General features: G+C 41.0%; 1 protein-coding gene across 2 annotated transcripts in view; it reads left to right on the top strand.

The window, feature by feature from the left end:
• The window catches only part of LOC126458205 (uncharacterized), a 117150-nt gene that overhangs the window by 82253 nt on the left and 10628 nt on the right, over positions 1 to 24269 (top strand). The gene's annotated exons all lie outside the window — the stretch shown is intronic.

Here is a 24269-nt window from a genome sequence, read left to right as displayed (position 1 = left end):
GTATGGTGTCTTGCAGAGCTTGTATGTATATGTGGATTTTACCACAATGTTTGTACTGGGGTAAGTAAATTAGTCATATCTGTAATGTTTACAGCAACCAGGTTTTGACTTTGCCACTATATAGGCAACTGATAGTAGTCTGTGTAAGGTAATATAAGTACAGAGTGAGTCAAAAAGGACTTTACAATTTTGGAATGATTTAGAAATTTACTGAGACAACTTACAGAATCAGTAGATTTGTCATTTCGTAGCAAACATCCTGCCACCAGAAGTGCCAGCATAGTGCACAGTTAAAGTGGCTAATTTCACTGGTACGGAGCATGCTTGCTGTAAAAGTTGTGAAGTCCTTTTTGATTCACCCTGTACTTTGTTTTAAGTGTTAGGTACAAGCAGCAGCTGAGTAATAGAAGATGGGTTGCAGTTGCTGTTTTTCTGTTAGTACACACAAACTTATGTGAGCTAATTTAAAAGTAATTCATATAAGAATGGCCATGAGTTGACAAGCAGTAGTCACAATTTTTTGTTCGTATACTTTACAGAAGTAACCTTCACTGGTTGCCTGTTAATGGATAACTGTAGTAATTCCATAGAGCCTTCAGCTCACCATCATAATGTCGTTTACAGAAATAATGAGTGAATAAATGAATCAAACCTGATTGAATATATAGATAACGTACACTCAAGCTGTATTGAAACTGTGTACATTGCTAACTCAGCCGAATAATGTACTGTTACTCCGTTCACTCCATCAGTGCTGGGTTCAGTGATCTCTTAGTTTAATTATGTGTTTTTAGGCTGGGCATGATAAATGATACAAGAAAGTTCGTCCACATCTACATCTATACTCCACAAACCATTCTGACCCAAGTTGCTGGTCATGTGTGCATGAGATGTGCTTGGTTGTGTGTATGAATGGTGTGTTTCTCTTTTGCTATTGAAGACGTGGCCGAAAGTTTTATGTATGTGTCTTTTAATTGTGCCTGTCAGCACCTTAACATGCCTTCTTTATAGTAAGTAGAAATCTATTCAGTCTAGTGTTTGCCTTTCATACGATTAGTTTCGTGTAATTGTTGCAATTTAAATCACCCCGTTTGAATATTCCCAGATATTTAATGAATGTGATTATTTCCTGTAATTGTTCAGGAAACATGTAATTGAGCTAACTGCTACCCTTCAGCAGGTGTCAATTCTTTGTAGGTCTTCCCTCATTTTGCTAGTTTTTTAGCGTTATGACTTCCTTACATGCAATGGCAACATCTTCAAACATCTCTCTCTCTCTCTCTCTCTCTCTCTCTCTCTCTCTCTCTCTTTCTCTCTCTCTTTCTTTCTCTCTTTCTTTCTTTATCTTTCTAAATTTTTTATTTTATTTTACATGTCTAGTTTGGTAGGAGCTAATTTCCATGACCATGGAACAAGTCATCACATGAAATTAACACCAGAAAAATTAATAATAGATAATATAAAATTTATATGAATTCTATGCAAATGACAAGCTGCAGAGTGTATATGAACACAATCAACTACATAACAAAGGATTTGCTTAAATTTTTTCCAGGGATTCCCAACAGATTAGAAGCAGTGAGCCATGAGGAAATTCTCCAGTTTGGACTTGAAATTGCAAGGATTACTTCTAAGATTTTTTAAATTCTTGTGATAGGTTATTGAAAATGGATGCGACAGAATACTGTTTGGCTTTCTGCAGAAGAGTCAACGAGGTGTGATCCAAATACAGATTGGACATCTGCGTAGTATTAACTGAGTGAAAGCTGCCAATTTTTGGGAATAAACTCATATTGTTAATAACATTCAACATTAAAGAAAGTATATGTTGAGAGTCCAGTGTCAGAATTACCAGACTTCTGAACAGAGGTTAGCAAGAGGTACACTGCATACTGTACGAACTGTTTGTTTCTGACCTAAAAAAACCCTTTCCGAATGGGAATAGTTAACACAGAAGATGTGCAGTATGTCAGAAGTGAATGAAACTAAGCAAAGAAGTCTAATTTTCATGTTGAACTATCACTTATTGCAGTTACTTTTCTAATGATAGATACTGTAACATCCAGTTTTTGAATAAGATCGCAAACATGGGCTTTTACATGGAAGCTTACCATCAACCTAAACACCTAGAGATTTGGACTGTCCAGACTCTCCCTCAGAGGGCTCGCCGCTCTTTGTCGGGTTCGTGCTTGGCTACCATGGGGTCCTTGCCTGTGCAGCATCTTTTCCCTTCCGTGCTGTATGTCTATCCTCTTGCTATTCTTTTTCCCCTTTCTTGGGGAACATGTCTGGGGTGTTTTTGGGAATGTTCTGCTTTGTCCCTAGCTACATAAGAACAGTCTCACGTCTGTGTTTGAGGCTCCTCTTTTCTTCTTCCTCCCTGTACACTCCTGAGTGCCAGCCCATGCATCTGGCACCTAACAGGTGACTGGGTAACGCATAATTCCCATCCGCTGGTCAACAGGTGGGTTTGCACGTACCCCCTGGTACAGGCCAGGGCCAGGCAAGGGTGATTGTGTGAGCTGCTACCTTTCCAAATTGCCGATTGGCCCCTCTGTCAGGTGTTCAGGAGGTGTGACCTGAGGTGTGAACAATCACCTAAGGCAAGTGCACCCCCTGGTGAAGGCGGTCCCCAGTTGGATGGAGCATGCCATTGGAGATACTGACAGTCATGGGGGATTTTCTCGCATTGAGCAAATCATGCCGCTGCCTCTCGAGGTTGTCCCATGTATCTCGATGAGTGGACTGTCCAGGAGATCCAGGTAAAGAAAAAAGTACTGTACCCTGTCGCTCACAAGTTATTGACTAGTTGCAAATCCTGCTTTCTACCATCCGGCACTTACAGTACTGTTCTTGCTATATCTCGCTGTACGAAGGATGTGGCCACACAGACATGCGACGTCAAATTCACCACTGAGGTTGTGAAATTGCCCATTGTCATGGTAGCGTTGCCGTCTCCTCATCCAGCTGTGCAACAAGTCATCAGACTCTCGCCTCAGGGGGCAAAGTCACCAGTTACACAACTGGCCTTCGGAAATGACAGAAGGAATACTACAGTGAAGACTTCCTATGTACCTCCAGTCAGCCAACACCTGAGTCTTTCTCTTCTAACTGGAAAGGCTCAAAGAAGTCCAACGAAGGCAAACGGTCTTCTCCTTCGCTGACTCGAAGATCCTCTTTGACAGTGTGGCCACATGATACCCTCACTGGACTGACCTCCATGTCACTGGAGCGCACAACCAACCATTATTCTGCACTGGACAGCAGAAGAAAGCCAATGCTTCTGTATACCTCATGGAGCGGTATCCTTCTGTCTCTGTACCCTGTAACAGCATGTCTTCACAGGCTGGCACTTGGCAGACGCCGAGGTGACACTCCTTTGTTTTTCCTTGTCATAACTCTCCTTCAATGGAACATCGCGACCTTCGATCCAACAAAGACGATTTAAGGCTGCTCTTAGAATCTCAGCGCTCACTTGTTCTCTGCTTTCAGAAAACAAAATTACATCCTCACGACCGCTTTGAGCTTTGGCATTTCTTCCCTGTCCATTTTGACCTTCCCCCTGAGATCGGCATTCCATCTCTTGGGGGAGTCATGCTGCTCATATGGGATGACATTCATAGTCAACCCATCTCCCTGACTACCTGTCTTCAAGCTGTTGCAGTTCGCCTTTTCCTTCTTCACTTGACCTTTTCTCTTTGTACTGTTTACATCGCTCCATCATTCAGTGTCACCAGGGCAGAATTCCTCCAGCTTATTGGGCAGCTACCTCACCCCTTTCTGCTGCTCAGTGACTTTAATGCGCTCCATCCTCTTTGGGGTTCACCCAGAACCTGTCCGAGAGGTGCCCTGTTGGCTGACCTTCTTAATCAGCTTAACCCTTTCTGCCTTAACACAGGAGCTCCCACTTCCTTTCAGACTCCTCGCACACCTATTTCCATTTGGACCTATCCTTCTGCACTGCCCAGCTTGCCCATCATCTCTAGTGATCTGTTCTCTCTGACACATTCTCAAGCAACCATTTCCCTTATGCTGTCTGTTTGCTCACTCCTACCCTGCCTCCGTGCCCACCCAAAAGGTAGCTTACTGCGGCCAACTGGAGGCTTCATTCCTTCCTGGTGACCTTTGACGAACAACATTTCCCCAGTTGTGATGATCAGGTGGAATATCCTACAAACGTTATCCTTACCATCGCAGAACATTCTATTCCTCACACTTCCTCTTTACCACACTGTGTCCAGGTCCCTTGGTGGACTGAGGTGTGCCACAACACAATTTGCACACAGAAATGTGCTCTCCGCATTTTTAACCATCGTCCTATGATGGCAAACTGCATTCATTATAAACAGGTCCATGCACAGTGTAGTCACATTCTTTGGAATAGCGAAAAAGCTAGTTGGATTTGATTCACTAGTTATTTTAACAGTTCCACTCCCTCTTCCATCATGTGGGCCAACCTCCGATGGCTCCCCGAGACCAAGATTCATTCCCCAATTTCTGGCCTAATAGTAGCAGACAGATATCATTGTGGACGCTATTGCTGTCTCCAACACCTTGTGCCGCCATTTTGCGGAGATTTCATGCTCCTCCCGCTATCATCCTGCCTTCCTCCATTGGAAACGAGTGGAGGCAGCTAAGGCAATACCCTTCTCTTCTCCGAATTGTGAGTCTTACAATGCCGTGTTTACTGTGAGATAGCGAGATCATGTTCTCACTTCATCCCAATCCTCCACCCCAGGGTCAGATGCTGTTCACTTTCAAATGTTGCAACACCTTTCTCTTGCAGATAAGCACTTTCTGCTTAATACGTACTACTGCATCTGAGCACATTCCCCGTGAAGCCATTGTCATACCTATACCCCAGTAAGAACAAAAACCTTCCTTCTATGGTGGCTTGAGTCTCGCAATTTGCTAACCACTGCACAGTGTGTATTTCAAGCACAGCATTCTGCAGTTGACCATCTCGTCACTTTGTCCACCCATGTCGTGAATGGTTTTCTGTGGAAATCTCAGACTGGCCATGTTCGATTTGGAGAAAGCCTATGACATCTGCAGGAGGACTGGTACCCTCCATACTCTCTACATGTGGGGCTTCCATGGGTGCCTGCCCTTTTCCTTCAGGAATTTTTAAAAGACCAAGTTTTCAAGGTACGTATCAGTTCTGCCGTGTTGGACACCTTTATACAGGAAAATGGCGTGTGTCAGGGTTCCACCCTGAGCGTCATCCTCTTTGCTATCACCGTTAACCCTATAATGGTCTGTATCCCGCCGGGCATCTGTGGCTCCCTTTTCGTTGACAATTTTGCCATCTCTTGCAGTTCTCCACGGACTTGTCTCATCGAGTGGCATCTTCAGCGATGCCTCAGTCGTCTTTACTCTTAGAGCATCAACAATGGCTGTAGTTTTTCCACTGACAAAACCGTTTGTATAAATTTCTGGCGGCACAGTTGGTTTCTTCCAGTGTCTTTACATCTTGGGCCTGTAGCTCTTCTGTTTGTTGAAACTACGAAATTCCTGATGCTCATGCTCAATAGGAAACTTTCTTGGCCCTCCCACGTGTCTTACCTGGCAGCCCGCTGCGTGCGGTCCCTCACTGTTCTGTGTGTCCTCAGTGATTCCTGGGGTGCATATCGAACCACCCTCCTCCGTTTGTACCAGTCCCTTGGTAGACTATGGGTGCTTTGTTTATGCATCTGCACATCCGTCCCTCTTACGCTATCTCAATACTATTCACCATCATGGCATCCGTTTGGCCACTGTTGCATTTTACACTAGCCCAGTTGAGAGTCTTTATGCAGAACCTACCGAACTACTGCTGTCCTACTGCCATGACTTTCTCCTCAGCAGATATGCATGCCGTTTTTCTGCCATGCGTGGCCACCCATCCTATGCCTCCTTCTTCATTAACTCCCTCGATTGCCAGTATTGGGCGCATCCCTTTTCTCTGTTGCCTCTGGTAGTTCGCTTTTGGCTGTTGCTCCGGCAGCATAAGTTCATGCTCCCCGCAACTTTCTTGGTGGATGTGAACCCTTGACCACCTCAGCTTTGTGTGGTGGTCGGTGTTCACCTGGCCTTCATTTGCTTCCTGAGGACACTACTTCAGCCTCGCTCTATCACTTTCAGTTTCACGACCTATGCATAGAACTTCGCGAAGGTACCTTTGTGTACGCTGGTGGCTCTTGGACTGACCATGGTGTCAGGTATGCCTTTTTCATTGGCTCCAACCTTTTTCGGTATCGGCTTCCGGAACACTGCTCAGTATTTATAGACCTTTCTGCACATCTCTGTTTTCAGCAGTTTTCTCTTCCATCGATTGGGATTGACATGTAGTCGTTTTTAACTCTTTTCTTTGTCTTCGTGTTCTACAGTTTTGACATGGGTGCGGATGACCCTAGTTGTTTTCGCTCCCTAAAACAAAAACAAAACAAACTGTCCAGGCTCACTAATCATGTACCCACTCTGTGGAATCAAAATGTCAGCTTTAGTTCAGTTGTGTTTTAGAAACAGTAAAATTTGAATCTTACTGTGATTTAGCATCAATTTATTTTTTACAAGCTATGAACTTATGTATTGAACTGCACTGTTTGATACATTAACTATGTTGCACTCAACATCCTTCTCTACGAAGCTACTGTCATCAATGAACAGAAATATTTTGGAATCACCTGTCATATTAAAAGGCACTCTCTCTCTTTTTCTCTCTAGTGAACCTGGCAATGCTTCATGAATGCTAAATATACATGGGAATTGTAAATACATCTAATGCCCTTCTCCACACCTCTATCTGTCCATCTCCTCCTCCCCCTCAATTTGTCCCTCTCTCCATCTCCTCTTCTTTTCCCCTCTCTCTGTCCATTTCCATCTTCCCCCCCCCCCCCCTCTCTCCGTCCCCCCCCCCCCCCCCTCTGTCCATCTCCTCATTTATTCTCTCTCTGACCCTGAGCCTTGTTTATGATTACTGCAACCAAAACCATGATTGGGAAATGAAGTCACTTAAAATGAATGGGTAAATCAGTTGGGATCATTAATATAAGGAGTGCAGGAGAGGCCTCTCCAGCTGCTGTATCTTTGAGGATTGTAGCTTCAATAACAAACTTTTTCACAGTTTTAATCTGTGAACTGGCTAGGATTGCAAAGTTTCAGATTCCATAGTAGTATTTTAATCATGACTAGATAGCCCATAAGTACTACTTCCCTCTTAAAATTGACTGTGACGAAGAAAACAAAACAGCGCACTATTGTGTACACAATTTTTATTTAAAGTCTATATATATAAAAGGCAATGTGCTAATTGATTGATTGACTGACTGATTGATTCATCATCACTCAGCCAAAACCGCTAATGAGAGAAACTTGAAATTTGGAGAAGGTGTTCGCTACGAAATGACACATCTACTGATTCTGTAAGTTGTCTCAATAAATTTCTAAATCATTCCAGAATTGTAAAGTCCTTTTTGACTCACTTTGTACTTATATTACTTTACACAGACTACTATTAGTTGCCTATATAGTGGCAATGTCAAAAGGTGTCATTTAAGGAGGGATTTTTTTTATTAAGACGGGATTTTTTGAAATTCAACCCCTAAGTGGCTGAAATAAGGGATGAAAGGTTTTTCTGAAAAATGTCAGTATTAAGACAAAAATTGGCATATGGTTTCTCAGAAGAAATGAAGAAAGACACATTTCAGCATTTTTGGAAATTCTATCACTAAGGGGGTAAAATAGTGGGTGAAAATTCTTTTGAAAATAAATCATGATTAAAGTACTACTAAAGAATTATTAAAGCTGCATCTATGAAAATAGGTATGTGACATCTCAGCTAGAAATTAAAAAAAATGTGTGTTTCACTGCTGGAAAAAATACGTTTCACTGTACTTGGAAACACAACCCTTAAAGGTGTGGAATGGGGCCTGACTGATCCACTGACTCATCGTTGTGCATCCAAACCACTAAGGATAAAAACTTGAAATTTGGAGAGGACGTTGATCGTATGCTGTTGGCACCATTTAAGAAAGGCTTGTTTGAAACCCTGTCTCAAGGGGGTGAAATAAGGGATGAAAGGCTTTTTTCAAAATATATTGTTATTGAGGCAATTTTTAAGCTAGAACTACGAAAATTGGTATTTGGTTCCTCAGTTAGAAATAAAAAATTATGTGTTTAAGCATTTTTGGAAATTCAACCACTAAGACGATAAAATAATAGGTGAAAATGCTTTTGAAAATAAATCAGTATTAAAGAAATACTAAAGTATTTTTAAAGCTACATCTATGAATGCTGGTATGTGACTTCTCAATTACCAATAGAAAAAAAATTACATGTTGTTATTTACTATCGACCCAGTTATTTGACGCTGCTAGTGAACTAAATATCTCAATTTGAACTCAGAATTAAAGATGTTATATTTTAGGTGGCATAGCTATTCTCTCTGGTAATGGTTGTTGTTGTTGTGGTCTTCAGTCCTGAGACTGGTTTGATGCAGCTCTCCATGCTACTCTATCCTGTGCAAGCTTCTTCATCTCCCAGTACGAACTGCAGCCTACATCCTTCTGAATCTGCTTAGTGTATTCATCTCTTGGTCTCCCTCTATGATTTTTACCCTCCACGCTGCCCTCCAATACTAAACTGGTGATCCCATGATGCCTCAGACCGTGTCCTACCAACCGATCCCTTCTTCTAGTCAAGTTGTGCCACAAACTCCACTTCTCCCCAATCGTATTCAATACCTCCTCATTAGTTATGTGATCTACCCATCTAATCTTCAGCATTCTTCTGTAGCACCACATTTCGAAAGCTTCTATTCTCTTCTTGTCCAAACTATTTATCGTCCACGTTTCACTTCCATACATGGCTACACTCCATACGAATACTTTCAGAAACGTCTTCCTGATACTTAAATCTATACTCGGTGTTAACAAATTTCTCTTCTTCAGAAACGCTTTCCTTGCCATTGCCAGTCTACATTTTATATCCTCTCCACTTCGACCATCATCAGTTATTTTGCTCCCCAAATAGCAAAACTCCTTTACTACTTTAAGTGTCTCATTTCCTAATCTAATTCCCTCAGCATCACCTGACTTAATTAGACTACATTCCATTATCCTCGTTTTGCTTTTGTTGATGTTCATCTTATATCCTGCCTTCAAGACACTGTCCATTCCGTTCAACTGCTCTTCCAAGTGCTTTGCTGTCTCTGACAGAATTACAATGTCATCGGCGAACCTTAAAGTTTTTATTTCTTCTCCATGGATTTTAATACCTACTCTGAATTTTTCTTTTGTTTCCTTTACTGCTTGCTCAATATACAGATTGAATAACATCGGAGAGAGGCTACAACCCTGTCTCACTCCCTTCCCAACCACTGCTTCCCTTTCATGCCCCTCGACTCTTATAACTGCCATCTGGTTTCTGTACAAATTGTAAATAGCCTTTCGCTCCCTGTATTTTACCCCTGCCACCTTCAGAATTTGAAAGAGAGTATTCCAGTCAACATTGTCAAAAGCTTTCTCCAAGTCTACAAATGCTAGGAACGTAGGTTTGCCTTTTCTTAGTCTAGCTTCTAAGATAAGTCGTAGGGTCAGTTTTGCCTCACGTGTTCCCATATTTCTACGGAATCCAAACTGATTTTCCCCGAGGTCGGCTTCTACCAGTTTTTCCATTCATGTGTAAAGAATTGCGTTAGTATTTTGCAGCCGTGACTTATTAAACTGATAGTTAGGTAATTTTCACATCTGTCAACACCTGCTTTCTTTGGGATTGGAATTATAATATTCTTCTTGAAGTCTGAGGGTATTTCGCCTGTCTCATACATTTTGCTGACCAGATGGTAGAGGTTTCTTAGGACTGGCTCTCCCAAGGCCGTCAGTAGTTCTAATGAAATGTTGTCTACTCCGGGGGCCTTGTTTCGACTTAGGTCTTTTAGTGCTCTGTCAAACTCTTCACGCAGTATCGTATCTCCCATTTCATCTTCATCTACATTCTCTTCCCTTTCTATAACATTGCCCTCCAGTACATCGCCCTTGTATAGTCCCTCTATATACTCCTTCCACCTTTCTGCTTTCTCTTCTTTGCTTAGAACTGGGTTTCCATCTGAGCTCTTGATATTCATACAAGTGGTTGTCTTTTCTCCAAAGGTCTCTTTAATTTTCCTGTAGGCAGTATCTATCTTACCCCTAGTCAGATAGGCCTCTATATCCTTACATTTGTCCTCTAGCCATGCCTGCTTAGCCATTTTGCACTTCCCGTCGATCTCATTTTTGAGACGTTTGTATTCCTTTTTGCCTGCTTCATTTACTTTTCTCCTTTCATCAATTAAATTCAGTATTTCTTCTGTCACCCAAGGATTTCTATTAGCCCTCGTCTTTTTACCTATTTGATCCTCTGCTGCCTTTACTACTTCATCCCTCAAAGCTACCCATTCTTCTTCTACTGTATTTCTTTCCACCATTCTTGTCAATTGTTCCCTTATGCTCTCCCTAAAACTCTGTACAACCTCTGGTTTAGTCAGTTTATCCAGGTCCCATCTTCTTAAATGCCCACCTTTTTGCAGTTTCTTCAGTTTTAATCTACAGTTCATAACCAATAGATTGTGGTCAGAGTCCACATCTGCCCCTGGAAATGTCCTACAATTTAAAACCTGGTTCCTAAATCTCTGTCTTACCATTATATAATCTATCTGAAACCTGTCAGTATCTCCAGGCTTCTTCCATGTATACAACCTTCTTTTATGATTCTTGAACCAAGTGTTAGCTATGATTAAGTTGTGCTCTGTGCAAAATTCTACCAGGCGGCTTCCTCTTTCATTTCTTCCCCCAATCCATATGCGCCTACTATGTTTCCTTCTCTCCCTTTTCCTACCATTGAATTCCAGTCACCCATGACTATTAAATTTTCATCTCCCTTCACTACCTAAATAATTTCTTTTAGCTCATCACACATTTCTTCAATTTCTTCGTCGTCTGCAGAGCTAGTTGGCATATAGACTTCTACTGCTGTGGTAGGCATGGGCTTTGTGTCTATCTTGGTCACAATAATGCGTTCACTATGTTGTTCGTAGTAGCTTACCTGCACTCCTATTTTTTATTCATTATTAAATCTACTCCTGCATTACCCCTATTTGATTTTGTATTTATAATCCTGTATTCACCTGACCAAAAGTCTTGTTCCTCCTGCCACCGAACTTTGCTAATTCCCACTATATCTAACTTTAATCTATCCATTTCCCTTTTTAAATTTTCTAATCTACCTGCCCGATTAAGGGATCTGACATTCCACGCTCCGATCCATAGAACGCCAGTTTTCTTTCTCCTCGTAATGACGTCGTCTTGGGTAAAATATTCTGGAGGTGAAATAGTCCCCCATTCGGATCTCTGGGCGGGGACTACTCAAGAGGACATCGTTATGAGGACAATACATATAGACATAGAAAGATGGCTTTTAAAGCTCAAAAGGATAAGTTACAAAATTTTTAAGATCATCAGTAATAAAATCCCAAGTTTACTGCTGTACTGGATGTTGACTAAAATATCTGGAAACTTGAAGTCATTTTTTTAATTTCTATATAATTGTAAATTCTAAGCATGTATTTCACAATTTCCTGTGAACATAAATCTGCATACAGCATATTTACGTCCAAATTTTTATTGGAATATAATATAAAAATTTCAAATTAATTGTTCAAGGACTTTCCAAGATTTTTTGCTAGCAAATTGCCCCCTTTATGTATTAGGTATATATTTCTGTGACATATAATAAAAAAAAATCTTATGTCCACCTGAATGTTTGTTAGGGTATTGTGAATAATCAGAAGTAATTCGCCCACATACTTCTAGAGATTTTTAGTAACACTGTTAATCAATAGCTTGTCTTATACAGTAAGTTATATGTTATATATATTTTTAAAATATATAGCCTTTTTCCATCTGAATGTTTATATAGCGTTGTGTGAAAGTATGAAATAAATCTCTCAAGTAAAATTCTGTGAAATAAAAATTTGAAGTAATTTCGTCATGAACTTTTCAAGATTTTTGTTACCAGCTTTTCCCATTTATATAGTGTATATATACTTTCGAGACTTTTTTGTAACAATGTGAAACTATAGTTTGGAACTGTAGTGGTCCAAGCACTGACCCCCAAGACAACTCCTACTTAACTGTGCTCCAACCAGAAGCAACTTGGAAGCCATTCTCATTACTGTCGAGAATGAGTTTTCGCTGTAGGAAATTATCAGAGGACCAGTTGCGAGCTGCTCCTCATATTCCAAATGTCCAACTTCTGCAGCAATATTTTGTGATCAACACAATAAAACATGTTAGTTAAATCAAGGAAGACACCAAATGTTTATAGGTTTTTGAGTCATCCATCAATTGCTGCACGGAGAAAAGAGAATATAGCATTTTCAGTTGTTAAACCACTTTGAAAATAATGTGCAGTGTGTGCCAGGAGGAAGGAATTGTCAGTATCCAGGTATATGACAGGAATTATCATTTGAAGCAAAAAAGTCTAGTGAATGTGGGCTATAAAATGCATACCTTAAGAGCTATGAGCACTTTTTCATGTTCCAATACTGGAAACAAATATCTTTTTCCCTATTTTGGGAGGAGATAGTGTGGACCAAAACAAGAAAAAATGTCCATTTTACATGAGCTCCAAAGTGCATACTGTAAGAGCTATGAGCACCTGTTCATCTTAATTAATGTGAAACACATCATCTACTGAACAAAGGTTCATAGCTCTTAAAGTATGCATTGTAGAGCCCCTGTTTACTGTAGGCTTTCTCGCTTCTGATGGCTGTTCCTGTTATTTCCCTGAATATTGACCATTCCTCATGGGACATCCTATATACAGCATTTTCGATAACTTTCACAAACACCCGTTGCATAGAAACAGATCTAAAATTGTCTACATTATTGCTTTCTCCAGTTTTGTAAAGCAGTTTCACTACTGAGTTCTTTAATCATTCAGGAAACTGACATTTTGTAAAAGAAGAATTACAAATGTGGCAGAGCACACGAGGTGTGTTCAAAAAGTATTGAGAATTGTGTAATTCTGCGGGTTGCATTAGTCCGGTTCATGCAATTTTTCGTTGTTGTTTTCATAAACATGTCTGAAACCTATCTGTGCACTGGTAGTCATATTGGATGTTTAGTATGTCATCAGTTGTCAAGAAGGTTACATGTGTTTGCTGATGATTGGCGATTATTGATTTCTTTTAAGAATGGATCAGAGAATTTGTATTATGGCGATTATTGATTTCTTTAAGAATGGATCAGAGAATTTGTATTAAATTTTTCTATAAAAATTGAATAACATGTAACAAAGTCTTAGAAGTGTTGGACATTGCTTTTTGTGAGCCTTCTATGAGTAAGCCAAGCGTTTATGAGTGGTATAAGCATTTCCAAGATTGCTTGGAGGCGTTGTAGATGATAAATGTTCTGTATGCCTCAGCACATCAACAACCAATGAAATGGAAAAAGTGACAACAAAATTTGAGCCAGGGGTATTGAATTTCGAGCAAAACAAGGGCGGCGGATATAAGTTGCCCAGGAGTCACTAAATCAACTGAACAACGATGCAGATCTACTGACGTGTTATAAAAGATGATGAAATAAGAGTATGTTGGTATGATGATGTAACTAAGCCCCCATTTCCCAGTGAAGGCATTTGGATCGCCAAGATTGAATAGAGCTCAGGAAGTGCGGTGGAATGTGAAGGCTCTGCTCACTGCTCTCTGCGATTTTAATAGCATAGTGCATCATGCGTTTTTGTCAAGACATCAAATGATGATCAACAAGGAGTACTACCTACAAGTTCGATGCTGTTTGTGGGGAGGGCGGCAGGGGAAAGGGGGGGGGGGGGGGGCAGTGTTGTGGCATGCGGCAAAGCAATTCGTAGCTTTTGCACCACAATAATGCATATGTTCACACTTCATTGCTTGTTCATGAATTTTTGGTGAAAAACAGAGCTGTATGATGCCGCGGCCTCCATATTCACCAGATATGGTTCCGTATGACAATTTCCTGTTTCAAAAAAGAGATAGAACCGTACATAGCCATTGATTTACAAGCTTAGATCAGACTAAAAGCAAATCACTGAAAGATATGAATGCTGTCCCAAAGATAAGAGTTCCAGAGTGTTTTGAGGATTGGAAGAAGTCATTGTATAAGTATATAATATCTGATGGGGTATACTTTGAGGGAGATAGTATTAGTATAGACAAATAAATAAAATAATTTCCAAAAAAAGAACGTTCCTGATACTTTTTGAACACACCTCATATGCAGCACAGTGCTTTAGTATCCTGCTAGAAACTCTATGACAGTGCTTAGTCTTCAACAATTTAATTATTTAATGTGCAATATTCAAAAAGTGACTGGTACTTGCTGTACATGTATCTGAGTTGTCAGTTACAAAAACATTTTCACCGCGTATTGACTTTATATCTTCAAACTTTTGCTGTTGGCCAGACACTTCCTACATGATTGACAATATTGCTTTAACTTTATCCTGATAAATAGCTGTTTTATTTGCACATGACAAGTGTTTGCCTTCCTAATGAAGTTTTGAAGCCCTTCCAGTACTGAAACTTCCTGACAGATTAAAACTGTGTGCCAAATTGGGACTCAGACCCAGGACATTTGCTTTTTGCTGACAAGTGCACTACCAACTGAGCTACCCAAGCAAATACCACTGTAGAGTAAAGAATTCATTCTAGACCTTAGTACTGTTTGTAATGGGCTACTGCAGCTGAGCTTTCATTATTTCTAATGTTTTGATACAATACACACTTTGTTTTAAATGATACCATTATCCAATTAGTCTGTAATACAGGTTGCATGTTAGTGCTACTGTCTCATTCTAAACATTCTAATAGAAGGCAACTTTCAAGGCTAATATATTTGTGTTGAGGAAAGCATTATACACTGTTTAACCAGTCCATTATGACCACCTACATAATAGCACTTCTGGCACATATAACAGCGGTGACACTTTGTGGCATTGCTGGAGGGAGTTGGCATATCTACCATATCTACACACACACACACACACACACACACACACACACACACACACACACGTCACTGAACTCATGTAAATTTGGGGGGGGGGGGGGGCAATGATCTATGACACCATGTTCAGTCACATCCCAGATGCATTTGATCAGGTTCACATCTGGTGAGTTGGGGGGGGGGGGGGGGGCAGCACATCAATTCAGTTCGCCACTGTGTTGTTACTCGAACCACTCCATCACACTCTTGGCCTTGTTGAAAACTGCCACTCTTGTCGAGAAACGTGATCGTCATGAAGGGGGTATGTGGTCTGCAGTCAGTGTACGATACTCCTTGGCCATCTTGGTGCCTTGCACGAGCACCACTGGACCCATGGATGCCCAAGTGAATGTTTCCCAGACCATAACAGAGCCACCGCCACCTTGTCTCCATTCCATAGTACAGGTGTCAAGGAGTGTTCCACTAGAAGGTGATGGATTCACGCCCTCCCGTCGGCATGATGAAGAAGGTATTGGGATTCAGCAGACCATGCAACACTGCCACTATGCCAATGTTCATGGTATTAACATTGTCATGTGCATGGGTCAGTGGCTGATAAGGCCCATTGTTAGGAGTGTTTGGTGCACTGTGTGTTCACGCACACTTGTACTCTGCCCACCATTAAAGTCTGATGTTAGTTCCTCCACAGTTCACCTCATTTGTTTTACCAGTCTGCCCGGCCTGCAACATCCGACTTCTGTAATGAGGGGTTGCCACCCAACCCCACAATGTCTGGTCATGGTTTCAACTTTGTTTTGCTACTTGTTGAGGACACTCATCACAGCAGTCCTTGAACACCCAACAAGTTGTGCAGCTACCGAATGCTCGTGCCGAGCCTCCAGCCTATCACAGTCTGCCTTCGGTCAAACTCAGATAGATTGCACGCCTTCCCAATTCTACGCATGGACAGCATACTCACTTGTACTACACGCACCGCGCGCGCGTGTGCGTGTGTGTGTGTGTGTGTGTGTGTGTGTGTGTGTGTGTGTGTGTTTTTGTGTCTAGCAGGCATTCCTCACTAGGTAATGCTGCTGGCACCTAGATGGCTTTATATCGATAGTGGGTCGGTAGTCATAATGTTCTGCCTAATCAGTGTATATCACTGATGTTATGAGCACTATAAACATCCCACCATTTTTGCTGTTTAATGAGCTTTAAAAAAGTTTCTATTGCAATGTGTTTGTGGGGGGAGGGGGAGGGGGGGGGGGGGGAGGGCTGCATGCCCATTTAGTTTTAAAATTTGTGAATCATTGTCTGAAAGGCCGTTCACACTTTCACTGTTGGAATGCCCTTCTAATAATGAAGAATGAACAAAAATGTTGTCAGTAGCTATGCTCCTGTTCCCCTGCACTCTGGTTGGAAAGAATAAAGCGTGCTTCAGATGATATTAATTTAGGAGATATTCTAGCATTCTTCTCCTTGTACAATCACTTATAAAATTCATATTAAAATCATCACATACAACTAAGTTTTCATGTGTTCTGTAAAGTGAACCAACTCTATCTCTAGCTTGAACAGAAATGTCCTGAAATCAGAGTTAGGAGAACTGTATATAAATAAAATTAAAACTTTAGTTTCACTGAATTCAACTGCTGCTGCACATCATTCAGCGACCTGTTCAGTGCAGTGCTTCGATTCATCAATAGATTCAAATGAAATACCATTTTTCATGCACATGGCCACTCCATCATTCTTCAAAGAGCTCTTTGACAGTTTACACCAGAAGATTTAGATCTGTTAAGAACAATGTACTGTGCTGTATTTTCTAGGAACTCTTCAATCCAGTCACAGAGCTTGTTTTACACTCATGTTATATGCATTAGTTGACAGTGCAGAAGTATACTGAATGCCTTTTGGAAGTCAAGAAGCACTGCATCAAACGCAGTGTCAGTATGTAATGTCTTCTGGGTCATGTGGTCCAACTTAGTGAGCTGGTTTTCAAAAGATCGATGTGTGCTCTGTCCATGTTACCTTCTACAGAAGAAATGCCCTGATGCATGAACATAAGATTTGTTATGTAACTCTACAGCGGTGGGAATGCCAGGATGGAATAATGTCAATATTATGAAAGGGATAGATTGCTACTCACCATGCAATGGAGATGTTGAGTGCAGGCAAGCACTACAAAAAGACTGCTAAGCAAGTGAGCTTTCAGCTAAAAGGTCTTCTGAATTAGACAACACACACACACACAAAGCAGCAATCTACACTTGCCATAATTCTGCAGCAGACTGACATAAGAAGTATAAACCTATACTTGTGTGCATATGTTCTCTTTGTTCCTACCATGACCTATGGTACAGTAATCATTGATTTAGAGTGCTCCACTTCACTTTTAATGATTGCTGGACGAAGAACAGGCACTTTTGCATACTTTGCATGGAATCGTACAGGTGTCTTCACTGTGTTGAGCAATTTTAGTTGATTTCCTGTCATACGGTCACTTATATCTGTCATGTTGATGCTTATGTAGCAAATAGTAGGAGGAATCATAGCATGCTATTCCTCAGTGAAACAGTTTTGGAAAATGGAGTTTAACATTTCGACCTTCACACTGCCATCCTCTATTTTGGGGTCACTATAGTCATGATGGGATTGGATAAAAGGCGTTGATCCATGTACCAAAATGTTGTAGGAGTTTTTGTCATATACATATATTGTGCCTTAGTTTATATTTGTATATCAACAAGGCTTTGGCTACATTTAAATTTGTGATGAAATTCTCTTTCCTCTCATAGCAATTTTCAAAAATGCCTGTTGAATCATGGTGGGTCTTTCCAATCCCTCAGAACTTTGTCTGGTATGTACCTGTCCAAGGTGTATTATAAAGTACTCTTGATTTTATGATTTATACTGAAAATTTTCAGTCTTAGAGATGAATGTTTGATGTTCGCTGCTCTGATGATCTGAAATCTGTTTTTTGTCATACTTACTTGGCAGCGATATCTTTCAAGCTTTCTTAAAATGCATACTGCATCTATAGTCAGTGATGCTATAGCAGCCTGATGAGCACTGGTTCCTTCCTATACATCAATTGAATCGAGAGTTTGTGTCATGTTTAGTAAGGATATGTGGGATGTTACCCACACAGTTTGTCATTCTATTATTAACTGTGCAAGGTAGTTTTTTTTTTAAGGGAAAGGTATTACACAAATACCTGTTCCTGTGGCTCATCGTAATTACTTGAGTCCCCTAGAGTCTGTAGTTGACAAGTTGAACTCTCCCCCTAATACTATAACATTATCAGCAAATTTTATGCAACTGTGTCCAAGTTTTCTCAGAAATGTCCTGCCAGTACTGATCCTGATGCAGGAAGTCTATAAAAGTATCTGATTAAAATGTTTGATTCATTTTAATACTTGTCTTCATTCAAATTACTTAAAATTCAGAAATTGTACTAATCTCAAAAATATACAAAAATTATATCGTATTGTTTATAGCTTTAAACGTGCCTTTGCCACTGATTCACGGCGTACCTTTCCAATAAACGTTCCAATCAGAATTTAAATTTATATTGCTGATCATATCAACTTCCTGTTCCTAATTCTTGGTGGGCATTACCACCATTTATGAGTGACTGTAATTCTTCGCAGTTTCCTATGATGTGTCATAACAAATGTTACCCTCTGTAGTAATTAAAACTTCCGGGCTAAGAGGCCGTGGTCCAATAGTAGAAATACTTCTCCCTGACGTTTCGTTGCCAGCTGCGGGCAACATCATCTGAGGTGAGTCTACGACTGGCTGCTAGGCCGTGGAGGTCCTGTTTATATAGAGCGCGTAGAGGGTGCCACCACTCGTCACGTGTTGTCAACAGTAAAACTATCTCTGGCTCGCGTCATTACTCTCGATCGAAGGTAATCGATTGTCACATCTTTGGTACAAAGTCGATCGCCATATCTTATTTAACTTCAAGCCTTCTTCTTTCCTGTTAAAATTATTGTGGTGTTTAAAAATCTCTACGGCCTCTCTATACATGTTGTTGTTGTGGTCTTCAGTCCTGAGACTGGTTTGATGCAGCTCTCCATGCTACTCTATCCTGTGCAAGCTTCTTCATCTCCCAGTACCTACTGCAACCTACATCCTTCTGAATCTGCTTAGTGTATTCATCTCTTGGCCTCCCTCTACGATTTTTACCCTCCACGATGCCCTCCAATACTAAATTGGTGATCCCTTGATGCCTCAAAACATGTCCTACCAACCGATCCCTTCTTCTAGTCAAGTTGTACCACAAACTTCTCTTCTCCCCAATCCTATTCAATACCTCCCCATTAGTTACGTGATCTACCCACCTTATCTTCAGCATTCTTCTGTAGCACCACATTTCGAAAGCTTCTATTCTCTTCTTGTCCAAACTGGTTATCGTCCATGTTTCACTTCCATACATGGCTACACTCCATACAAATACTTTCAGAAACGACTTCCTGACACTTAAATCTATACTCGACGTCAACAAATTCCTCTTCTTCAGAAAAGCTTTCCTTGCCATTGCCAGTCTACATTTTATATCCTCTCTACTTCGACCATCATCAGTTATTTTGCTCCCCAAATAGCAAAACTCCTTTACTACTTTAAGTGTCTCATTTCCTAATCTAATCCCCTCAGCATTACCCGATTGAATTTGACTACATTCCATTATCCTCGTTTTGCTTTTGTTGATGTTCATCTTATATCCTCCTTTCAAGACACTGTCCATTCCGTTCAACTGCTCTTCCAAGTGCTTTGCTGTCTCTGACAGAATTACAATATCATCGGCGAACCTCATATTTTTTACTTCTTCTCCATGAATTTTAATACCTACTCCGAATTTTTCTTTTGTTTCCTTTACTGCTTGCTCAATATACAGATTGAATAACATCGGGGAGAGGCTACAACCCTGTCTCACTCCTTTCCCAACCACTGCTTCCCTTTCATGCCCCTCGACTCTTACAACTGCCATCTGGTTTCTGTACAAATTGTAAATAGCCTTTCGCTCCCTGTATTTTACCCCTGCCACCTTTAGAATTTGAAAGAGAGTATTCCAGTTAACGTTGTCAAAAGCTTTCTCTAAGTCTACAAATGCTAGAAACGTAGGTTTGCCTTTTCTTAATCTTTCTTCTAAGATAAGTCGTAAGGTTAGTATTGCCTCACGTGTTCCAACATTTCTACGGAATCCAAACTGATCTTCCCCGAGGTCCGCTTCTACCAGTTTTTCCATTCGTCTGTAAAGAATTTGCGTTAGTATTTTGCAGCTGTGACTTATTAAACTGATAGTTCGGTAATTTTCACATCTGTCAACACCTGCTTTCTTTGGCATTGTAATTATTATATTCTTCTTGAAGTCTGTGGGTATTTCGTCTGTCTTGTACATCTTGCTCACCAGATGGTAGAGTTTTGTCAGGACTGGCTCTCCCAAGGCCATCAGTAGTTCTAATGGAATGTTGTCTACTCCCGGGGCCTTGTTTCGACTCAGGTCTTTCAGTGCTCTGTCAAACTCTTCACGCAATATCTTATCTCCCATTTCATCTTCATCTACATCCTCTACCATTTCTATAATATTGTCCTCAAGTACAACGCCCTTGTATAAACCCTCTATATACTCCTTCCACCTTTCTGCCTTCCCTTCTTTGCTTAGAACTGGGTTGCCATCTGAGCTCCTGATATTCATACAAGTGGTTCTCTTCTCTCCAAAGGTCTCTTTAATTTTCCTGTTGGCAGTATCTATCTTACCCCTAGTGAGACAAGCCTCTACATCCTTACATTTGTCCTCTAGCCATCCCTGCTTAGCCATTTTGCACTTGCTGTCGATCTCATTTTTGAGATGTTTGTATTCCTTTTTGCCTGCTTCATTTACTGCATTTTTATATTTTCTCCTTTCATCAATTAAATTCAATATTTCTTCTGTTACCCAAGGATTTCTATTAGCCCTCGTCTTTTTACCTACTTGATCCTCTGCTGCCTTCACTACTTCATCCCTCAGAGCTACCCATTCTTCTTCTACTGTATTTCTTTCCCCCACTCCTGTCAATTGATCCCTTATGCTCTCCCTGAAACTCTCTACAACCTCTGGTTCTTTCAGTTTATCCAGGTCCCATCTCCTTAAATTCCCACCTTTTTGCAGTTTCTTCAGTTTCAATCTGCAGTTCATAACCAATAGATTGTGATCAGAATCCACATCTGCCCCTGGAAATGTCTTATAATTTAAAACCTGGTTCCTAAATCTCTGTCTTACCATTATATAATCTATCTGATACCTTTTAGTATCTCCAGGATTCTTCCAGGTATACAACCTTCTTTTATGATTCTTGAACCAAGTGTTAGCTATGATTAAGTTATGCTCTGTACGAAATTCTACGAGGCGGCTTCCTCTTTCATTTCTTCCCCCCAATCCATATTCACCTACTATGTTTCCTTCTCTCCCTTTTCCTACTGACGAATTCCAGTCACCCATGACTATTAAATTTTCGTCTCCCTTCACTACCTGAATAATTTCTTTTATCTCGTCATACATTTCATCAATTTCTTCATCATCTGCAGAGCTAGTTGGCATATAAACTTGTACTACTGTATTAGGCATGGGCTTTGTGTCTATCTTGGCCACAATAATGCGTTCACTATGCTGTTTGTAGTAGCTAACCCGCACTCCTATTTTTTTATTCATTATTAAACCTGCTCCTGCATTACCCCTATTTGATTTTGTATTTATAACCCTGTAATCACCTGACCAAAAGTCTTGTTCCTCCTGCCACCGAACTTCACTAATTCCCACTATATCTAACTTTAACCTATCCATTTCCCTTTTTAAATTTTCTAACCTACCTGCCCTATTAAGGGATCTGACATTCCACACTCCGATCCGTAGAACTCCAGTTTTCTTCTTTCTCCTGATAACGACGTCCTCTTGAGTAGTCCCCGCCCGGAGATCCGAATGGGGGACTATTTTACCTCCTACCTCCGGAATATTTTACCCATGAGGACGCCATCATCATTTAATCATACAGTAAAGCTGCATGTCCTCGGGAAAATTTACGGCTGTAGTTTCCCCTTGCTTTCAGCCGTTCGCAGTACCAGCACAGCAAGGCCGTTTTGGTTAATGTTACAAGGCCAGATCAGTCAATCATCCAGACTGTTGCCCCTGCAACTACTGAAAAGGCTGCTGCCCCTCTTCAGGAACCACATGTTTGTCTGGCCTCTCAACAGATACCCCTCCGTCGTGGTTGCACCTACGGTACGGCCATCTGTATCGCTGAGGCACGCAAGCCTCCCCACCAACGGCAAGGTCCATGGTTCATGGGGGGGTCTCTATACATACGTGCATAATAATGCGATGTCTTAGCTAGCACGCTCGTCTCACTAAATTTTATTTCATGGTCACCCGTTTCAAAAACATGTTCCGCTACAGCCGATTTGTCCGTGTGTCCCTGTTGAAAGTTCCTTTTGTGTTCAGTTAGGCGAGTATTGATACTTCTTTTTGTGGTTCCAATGTAAACCTTCCCAAACTACACGGAATTTTACACACACCAGGAGTAGCTAAGGGGTGTCGTGCATCTTTCGCCGATCTTAAACACCACAATAATTTTAACAGGAAAGAAGAAGGCTTGAAGTTAAATAAGATATGGCAATCGACTTTGTACCAAAGATATGACAATCGATTACCTTCGATCGAGAGTAATGACGCCAGCCAGAGATAGTTTTACTGTTGACAACATGTGACGAGTGGTGGCGCCCTCTACGCGCTCTGTATGAACAGGACCTCCACGGCCTAGCAGCCAGTCGTAGACTCACCTCAGATGATGATGCCGGCAGCTGACAATGAAACGTCAGGGAGAAGTATTTCTACTATTGGACCACAGCCTCTTAGCCTAGAAGTTTTAATTACTGAAGACGCCGGCCGTGAAAGCCTACAGGCTATGGTTACCCTCCGTAATTAATGAGGTCCATAATTCTTGCCCCCCCCCCCCCCCCCCCCCCCTCTCTGAAATAGGTACAGATTTATTTAGGCCTGGGGAGGAGGAGGTGTTTCTGTATCTTAAAAACCCATAAGTGCCTGTCACACAGTTTGTTACCATAATAGGCGTGTCATGTGTAGTGCTTAAGAGGGCTCCTGCAAATCTACACCCAATTGCAGAGGTTGAGAAATTTGCATCCAAATTTTCACACAGTCATCTGAACCACTGCTTTAAGCCATCTACTCAAATCCAAACCAGAGTACCACATTTGGTTTGTGGAACCCAGTGCACTCAGGAGCCTCCAACAAACCCTCCACCACATCTTGGAAGAGACCTACAGGCGACCATGTCAAATGGACATTGGCCTGACTTCCTTGTCATTTCCCTGTGGAACTTCGTCTGCCTAACATTTGAGGCTTGCAGTGCCCACTGCATGCACCCTCTGCACTAGCATGGACATACACTTAAACAATCTAGACTCCAAACAATGGAAACTCCAAGTAGGAATATCAACAAAGTATGAAAAGATAGATTGCTACTTACCATAAAGAAGACACGTCAAATTGCAGACAGGCATGATTATGTGAGTGTCTTTTAATCATGCCTATCTATAACTTCACATGTCTTCTTTACGGTATCTAGAATTCAATGTAGCTTGTTAATATTGACATTTTGATGATGATGGACTGTTAGGACATTTAACACGACAGTTGTAGGAATGCATGTGTTTACCTTTTTAAGTGAGTGCAGTTGAAATCTCCAGCACGATGGAAGAAAACTGGATTGATGTCAGCAAAATTTTCTCTATACAAGAGAGATAGGTGTAAGGAGAAGGAGAAAGCCTCACATTAAACATAGTTATTGCTACAGCAGATATTTTGTAATGGAAACAATAAACAAAGACGAGGAAGGACAAACATATGGTCACACGAAACAACACACAGACTAAACCATGTTTACAATCAGAATTATACGAGGGCTATCCACAAAGTACATTACGTTTTGGAATTAAAAATAAATAAAGTATTGGAAAATTTTTTTATTATATATAGATGAAAGCCACACTTAAATACTACTTTTCTACATAGTTGCCATTTAAATTAAGGCACTTATCGTGGAGATGGTCGAGCTTGGAAATTCCTTCGTCGTAAAATTCGGCCGCCTGCACCATCAACCACGTGGTTACCTCTTCTTGAAGCTGTGTGTCGTCATCAAAACGCTGCATAGCCAACCACTTCTTCATTGCTGGGAATAAGCGGAAGTCGCACGGTGCCAGGTCGGGACTGTATGGCGGATGAGG

The sequence above is a fragment of the Schistocerca serialis genome, chromosome 2, assembly GCF_023864345.2.
Source record: "Schistocerca serialis cubense isolate TAMUIC-IGC-003099 chromosome 2, iqSchSeri2.2, whole genome shotgun sequence".
In the NCBI taxonomy this organism is placed as follows: domain Eukaryota; kingdom Metazoa; phylum Arthropoda; class Insecta; order Orthoptera; family Acrididae; genus Schistocerca; species Schistocerca serialis.
This window is presented reverse-complemented; position numbering and strand designations above follow the sequence as displayed.